Below are 6,064 nucleotides of genomic sequence, written 5' to 3'. Positions count from 1 at the left end.
CCCTTATCGGATTTGAACCGATGACTTACGCCTTACCATGGCGTTACTCTACCACTGAGTTAAAAAGGCCTATTTGATTCAATTTCTGAGTCAGACACTAGCCACGATGAGTTTGAGTGTATATAATTATTATAAATTATAAATAATAAGATATGTACATAAATATATCTTATCTACATAGTCGCTCATTGAGTAACGAAAAATTGGATTTATCTAATGAGTATAGGTAAAATAGTTTTTTGATATTGGATTTGATCAATGCAATGAATTGTTTCATCATACGACCGATCCCTAATTAAATTGATGAGCCCCATCCTAACGAAATGAATTTGATTCATACATGTACACACACGAATTGAACATAGATACATTCACCGAATCATTGATAAAGCAATTCTATTTGGCGAGAAAAAAATTTTCAATAACTTGTTGATCCCTATCCCCAGATTTCAAAATTTATCGTTTTTTAATTTCTTGGCTTAGTGTGAGATCGAAATATACCTAACCTAATCTTAACAATGAGTGAATCAATGAGTGAAAGTATGAGAAATGGAGTTTAATCCTGTTTATAGCATATGGCAGACCAATTCCCGAAGGGTACTAGCCTTCGTATTATTTAAATAAAAAAAGAATAAAATAAAAAAAGAATATTTTTTTTTCTAATATTTATTATTTTTGTTTATTTTAGAGGTTTCCTCTAATCACTACTAATCACTATTTTCATTTGATATTCTATAATATAAGTAATATAACTATATATTCCAATTTGCAAATTTATGTATATTATTTAAATGAAATAAATAAAAAAAAATGCAATTTAAAATAAAATAATTTCTATATAGAATTATATGGGGAATGGTGATTAGAATGAACGATTCATAAATAGAAATCACAAATAAAAAAATTTCGATGGAATAATGAAAGAAAGAAAAATACGTCGAATTGCATCATATTAGTCCATTATATTTATTTTATATTGACAATTTCAAAAAACTATTCATACTATGATCATAGTATGATGGCAGTCGGGCAAGTATGCCCCCATCGTCTAGTGGTCCAGGACATCTCTCTTTCAAGGAGGCAGCGGGGATTCGACTTCCCCTGGGGGTAGGGTACTACGAAAGGAAGTTGATCATGGATTATCAACAAGCTTGGAATTGATTCTTCCCGGGTCGATGCCCGAGCGGTTAATGGGGACGGACTGTAAATTCGTTGGCAATATGTCTACGCTGGTTCAAATCCAGCTCGGCCCAATATATCGCGTATCCACCATAAAATGATATAACCTATTTGTCCTTCTACAGAAATACTTGACTTGATATGAAAGAATAAAAAAAAAAACTCTTTTTTTATTCATTGACAGATTGATAATCAATCAATTTTACAATAACGAAAAAATAAATATTAATCCATGCTTCTCACACTAAAGTCCATGTCTCCGCGCATATCAATCTATTACTTTATTACTCGCGTCTCTGTCTGGTAGAATATGACAATTCGAATCAAAAATCTACATAGAAAGGTTTGAAGGAAATTAAATCAACAACATATGTTGTACACTTTATTTCCCTGGGATTGTAGTTCAATTGGTCAGAGCACCGCCCTGTCAAGGCGGAAGCTGCGGGTTCGAGTCCCGTCAGTCCCGATGGATCCAAATCCAATAAAAAAAAAATACATCAATTAATCTCTTTCCTGTGAAAGAGAGAACAAATAACATAACTGAATTTTATTCCAAACGGGATCTCTCTTATTTTTTTTCCACATTTTTCAACAAAAAAATATGGGAATTTTGATTTCTTCAACGAGTACTAATTGATGGGAGAAAGACATATGTGCCATATGTGAATTACCACAATTATTGGTAGCATCATATTCAGGATTCGAAGGCGTACTGGGTCTAGTTGATTACGCCCGATTTTTCTAATGAAATAGAGTACTATACGTTTCCGGAAAGCACATACATAAAGGGAATTTGGACGATACAAAATAAAGTTTACATAGTAAACTTTGATCTAATTTTTCGTCTGAAAGCAAAATATATCCGTTCTGGCTCCGATTTTTTGTAACCTCAATTAGTAAATTCAATTACTAATTTGAATTTGAAATAATCTATCTTATTAAAATTTAACACTTAACTTTTGATATATACGTCCCACTACTAATTCAAGGAAAGAGGATATTAATACAAACAAGGATCCCATCTATCTCTCTTAGTGAGGTAATTAAGAATTTTTGAAAGTTTAAGTTTCGTTTTTATTTCTTTTTTTTAAGAAGATTTTATAAGTACAAAAAAAGGAAGGAGTTTAGTTCGAACCTACCTCCTTTTCCTTTTTTGAATTTCGCTGCTATTCTTTGCTTGAGTTTGTTTATAAACAATGTAAGGGTAAAGGTAGTCTGATGAGACTTCATCAGATGATTGCATTGAATAAGAGGGCAGTAGATTATAGAAAAGAAAGAATGCAAAAAATTATAAATAAAAAAAAGTAACGAAATTCTTGATTGCATCAGGAATCCCATTTTGTTTAAATTCGGTATGGATAAAAGATCTTCCTATGTTATACTATTCAATTCTCGACGATGAATCGATTTGATAGCTCCGATATTGTTATTCATGATATTTTAATACGATTCGATATCATCGAGATGCAACGCATCCCCTTGAATTTACAAGCGAAACATTTATCATCTCTATGGGATTAAATCCCGAGTTATTGCGAATAAAAAATGAAACGATGATATTATGGAAGTAAATATTCTCGCATTTATTGCTACTGCACTGTTCATTCTAGTTCCGACCGCCTTTTTACTTATAATATACGTAAAAACAATCAGTCAAAGTGATTAATTTGAATTAACCTTGACGTTTTAGTTCTTATCAATGATTGAAGATAAGAAAAATGAAAAGCATTAAAATTTCGCGTCTTAAATGAAATTGGCGGACTAGAATTATCAGTATTCTACGAGAGAAGTATTCGATAAGATCCGATAGTATGGTAGAAAGAAATATATGAATCCTTCTACCATACTATCTATTATTGTTATTGAAGTGTATAAATATAAAATTGTACTCTATAAAAATAGAGGTTGAATATCGATCAATTTGAATATAGATGAATATACAATATATATCTTTCTATTTATATATAGATATCATATCAATTACATATATGTAATATTAATCTAATATACATAGTGGCCCAATTCTATTTCTTTGCTTCATAATTCATGTTGATTAGAATGAATCTGAAATCAAATAATCGAAAGGCCACTAATTTTTTTTTAGCATTCGAAAGAAGTAATTGATTGAGCAGTTGACAGATGATCCAGGAGTTCGGTTCCATGGGAACTTTTTATCTTCGGATTTCGAAAAGAATTAGCAAACCCCATTTTTATTTAACGTTTGAAGCATGATATGAAATGAGTTCCCTAAAACAAGAAAAAATCCTATTTTGAAAATAACTAAAATACTAATAATAATAAATAAAAGAAGTGGTAAGCACGTAATATGTGGGTGGCTACCCCGAGGTACTATCTTATTATGAGGTAGTATATTATTATGCGTAGTATCTCATTGGACAACCACTATGTCTATGTTCTTTCGTGTTGAAAGTATGGATCCACTTAAAAACTTATAATCCGAACTCTTTTTTTTTTTACTTTTCAAAATAAAAGAAAAAAAGTTTTGCAGAACGATCTATAAAATAAACCAAAAACAATACAGTTTTATTTTTCAATTAGTAGTACTTCTAGAGTCCACTTCTTCCCCATACTACGAGGGAAAGAGAAAATGTAAAGACTACCATTAAAGCAGCCCAAGCGAGACTTACCATATCCATGTGAATTATGTCCCCTATCTCTATGAATATAAAAGAATTATTCCATTATTGCTCACTAATAATTATTATTCACTAATAATAGTGGAATCACTAGCGCATAGTCAAAAAGAGATTCGGGCACAACACCATTGATGAAACAATACAAAAAATCGAATTATCCCAAGTTATTATATGATTTCTAGTATAATCGAAAAAATTCAGTACAAATAAATAAAAGAGGCAGAAAAACTCTTGGAAGTATCAAAAGAATGTTAGTAACATGTAGGAATAATAAGACCTAGTCTTTCTTTTGTTGTCCTGCATTTCATTACATTAAGTAAAAAGTCTCAAAATAGAGAATCAAGATAGTATCTATCACATAACCCTACTATTATTCCTTTCTCATTTGATCTAATCTTTACTGTCCCCCCGATTGTTTCATAGAGACAATCGGAAGATGGGATGGCCTATTACATGCGTGGTTAGAGCTTATCGAAAAGAAATAAGTTCTTTTTTTAAGATTAAAATAAAAAAAAAAGCCAATTATTCATTCAATATAATATTGATTGAATGCTCGAGTACTCAGATACTTTCATGAGTCCGTATATCAAGTATCTTCCTCCTTTCCGTAAGGAAAAATGAAATTATATTCCCTAATTCAAGACCCAATGAGTAGACACTACATTAGTAGTCGAAGGGCTATCATCTCAAGATTTAACGATTATTTTTCATTACTCTACTAAATTCTGGAAACGAAACCTATACGCAAGGATTTATAACATTTTAGAGAACCCCAACGATGCTTAGAATCAAGCAAATCTAAAGATGCTTTTCTTCTAAAAAAAATGATAAAGTTATATCAGCAAAACAGAAGAGGGTATTTTGATTCTTTTGTTTGTTGCTGAGGCGACACCCGGATTTGAACTGGGGAAAAAGGGATTTGCAGTCCCCCGCCTTACCGCTCGGCCATGCCGCCAAAACGATACAAAATATTGGATTGGCTCTATCTCTTAGATAGATAGTATCTTACAACACACAATATCTAAAACGAAAAACCGCAAAACTTTGCTTTTTCTATTGAAAAAAAAATGTGGATTTTCATTCACAAAAGCAAAAAATCAGGACAAATGGGAACCGTTAACTTTAACTATTGACTGTGAATTCATAAATGATTCTTGGATTGAAATTGCAAATTCGGTTTCCCTAATGATATAAGAAAACAATCCAAAAATGGATACCTTACCTAAATAAATAAAAATTGATAGATAACTAATCATTACTAATCCATCCGTATTGATTCGTTTCCATAACCATAAAAAAATCCTTATTAATGACAATTTTAATAGCGATTATGAGTATATGTAAACCCCAGAACATAAACGATTACTATTATCTAAATCTAATATCTTATATATATATAAGATGTTTATAGGAAATGTTCGGAATTCTGTTTTTAGAATTTTTTTTTCATTATCATTAAATAGAAAATATAAATTTTTGATAGAGTACGACATGTGATGTTCCCCATAGAACTGTAATAAAGGAGGCGATATATATAACTAACTATATATATATATCTGCACATGTTTATTAATAAATACAAGTCCTTATACATACTTCAATCGCATTCTACGAATTCTACTAAAAAAAATATAGGTATAGGTAAAATATCTCTCTTCTATGCGAATTTTTTTTAACAGTGAAATCTACGAAAAAGTTCCATGTTGTTAAATAAAAAAAATTCTATATTGTTTCTTCAGATCAAATCCCGAATCTATTTATAGTACCCAATCCGATTGGAATATCATAATAATGGTAGAAATTGACTCACTTTTGTTTTGATATAGATATTTTATACAAAACTCCATAATTCTAAATAGAATTTACCAATTCATTTGTAGTTGTTGCAAATTCCAATTTAATTTGAGTATCAAAGTCTCTTTATTCCTACGTTCATATGTATTTCATGCATTACATCTATTACACCTATGAAGTTAGGTAAAATTTCATGTGATTCAGTAAACATAATATAAATTCCATCATTGCTAGATCGATCCATTTTAAGCAAATAATGGGATTTTTTTTATAAATGGGAAATAAATAAAATGCTTGGGGGTGGAAATGAGAGAATGTCTACAATACCTGCGTTTAATCAGATACAATTTGAAGGGTTTTGTAGGTTCATTGATCATGGCTTAACAGAAGAACTTTCTAAGTTTCCAAAAATTGAAGATACAGATCAAGAAATT

General features: G+C 30.5%; 4 non-coding genes across 4 annotated transcripts in view; 2 read left to right on the top strand and 2 right to left on the bottom strand.

Annotated features, from left to right (window-relative positions):
* TRNAT-GGU (transfer RNA threonine (anticodon GGU)) overlaps nt 1-69 on the bottom strand; it is a 72-nt gene extending 3 nt beyond the window's left edge. The window contains exon 1 of the tRNA in view: nt 1-69. This exon is cut by the window's left edge and continues 3 nt beyond it. This is a non-coding gene — a tRNA (tRNA-Thr).
* Nucleotides 70-1,169: 1,100 nt separating this feature from the next.
* TRNAY-GUA (transfer RNA tyrosine (anticodon GUA)) lies at nt 1,170-1,253 on the top strand. The gene has a single exon. It is a non-coding gene; the product is annotated as a tRNA-Tyr (tRNA).
* Nucleotides 1,254-1,571: 318 nt separating this feature from the next.
* On the top strand, nt 1,572-1,645 carry TRNAD-GUC (transfer RNA aspartic acid (anticodon GUC)). Its single transcript has one exon. It is a non-coding gene; the product is annotated as a tRNA-Asp (tRNA).
* Nucleotides 1,646-4,719: 3,074 nt separating this feature from the next.
* On the bottom strand, nt 4,720-4,791 carry TRNAC-GCA (transfer RNA cysteine (anticodon GCA)). The gene has a single exon. It is a non-coding gene; the product is annotated as a tRNA-Cys (tRNA).
* Between the last annotated feature and the right edge of the window lie 1,273 nt (nt 4,792-6,064).

Source organism: Cucumis melo, unplaced genomic scaffold (genome assembly GCF_025177605.1).
Source record: "Cucumis melo cultivar AY unplaced genomic scaffold, USDA_Cmelo_AY_1.0 utg000711l, whole genome shotgun sequence".
NCBI lineage: Eukaryota > Viridiplantae > Streptophyta > Magnoliopsida > Cucurbitales > Cucurbitaceae > Cucumis > Cucumis melo.
This window is presented reverse-complemented; position numbering and strand designations above follow the sequence as displayed.